The sequence below is a fragment of the Piliocolobus tephrosceles genome, chromosome 3 (genome assembly GCF_002776525.5).
Source record: "Piliocolobus tephrosceles isolate RC106 chromosome 3, ASM277652v3, whole genome shotgun sequence".
NCBI lineage: Eukaryota > Metazoa > Chordata > Mammalia > Primates > Cercopithecidae > Piliocolobus > Piliocolobus tephrosceles.
Window position 1 is genome coordinate 118,775,440 of NC_045436.1, and position 1,177 is coordinate 118,776,616.

The 1,177-nt window shown below is 46.8% G+C and overlaps 1 non-coding gene across 1 annotated transcript; it reads left to right on the top strand.

The window, feature by feature from the left end:
• The first annotated feature begins 719 nt into the window (after positions 1-719).
• Positions 720-824, top strand: LOC111524944. The gene has a single exon (XR_002725916.1). It is a non-coding gene; the product is annotated as a U6 spliceosomal RNA (small nuclear RNA).
• Positions 825-1,177: the final 353 nt, after the last annotated feature.

Below are 1,177 nucleotides of genomic sequence, written 5' to 3' on the forward strand. Positions count from 1 at the left end.
CTGCCTTAAAAAAGAAAAAAAAAAAAAGGTTTCAGAAGAGCATGAGAATAAGGTAATTAATTGTGAACTTAAAATGACTATGGTTAAAAGTCTGATACGAGGTCAGGCATGGTGGTTCAGGCCTATAACCCCAGCATTTTTGGAGGCCGAGGTGGGAGGATCACTTGAGGCCAGACGTTCAAGGCCAGCCTAGGCAATATGACAAGATTTTGTGTCTACAAAAAATTTTTAAAAAAATTAGCCAGGTGTGGCTGGGCGCGGTGGCTCAAGCCTGTAATCCCAGCACTTTGGGAGGCCGAGACGGGCGGATCACGAGGTCAGGAGATCGAGACCATCCTGGCTAACACGGTGAAACCCCGTCTCTACTAAAAAATACAAAAAAACTAGCCGGGCGAGGTGGCGGGCGCCTGTAGTCCCAGCTACTCGGGAGGCTGAGGCAGGAGAATGGCGTAAACCCGGGAGGCGGAGCTTGCAGTGAGCTGAGATCCGGCCACTGCACTCCAGCCCGGGTGACAGAGCGAGACTCCATCTCAAAAAAAAAAAAAAAAAAAAAAAAATTAGCCAGGTGTGGTGATATGTGCTTGTAGTCCTAGCTACTTGGGAGGCTGAGGCAAGAGAATCGCTTAAGCTCAGGAATGTGAGGTTGCAGTGAGCTATGATTGTACCATTGCACTCCAACCTGGGTGACAGAAAAAGAACTCGGTTCTAAGAAAAACTAAAAATTAAAAAAAATCTGGTGCTTGCAATTAGAGTGATACAGAGATGATTAGCATGGTCCCCTCCACAAGGATGACACGCAAATTTGTGAAGCATTCCATATTTAAAAAAAAAAATCAGGCTGGGCACAGTGGCTCACGCCTATAATTCCAATACTTTGGGAGGCCAAGGCAGGTGGATCACTTGAGGTCAGGAGTTTGAGACCAGCCTGATCAACATGGTGAAATCCTGTCTCTACTAATAACACAAAACTTAGCTGGACGTGGTGGCGCGCACGTGTAATCCAAGCTGCTTACTCAGGAGGCTGGGGCAGGAGAATCACTTGAACCCAGGAGGCGGAGGTTGCAGTGAGCCGAGATCGTGCCACTGTGCTTTAGCCTGGACAACAGAGGGAGACTCTGTCTTAAAAACAAACAAACAAACAAACAAACAAACAAACAAAAAAACTAGCTGAATGCCA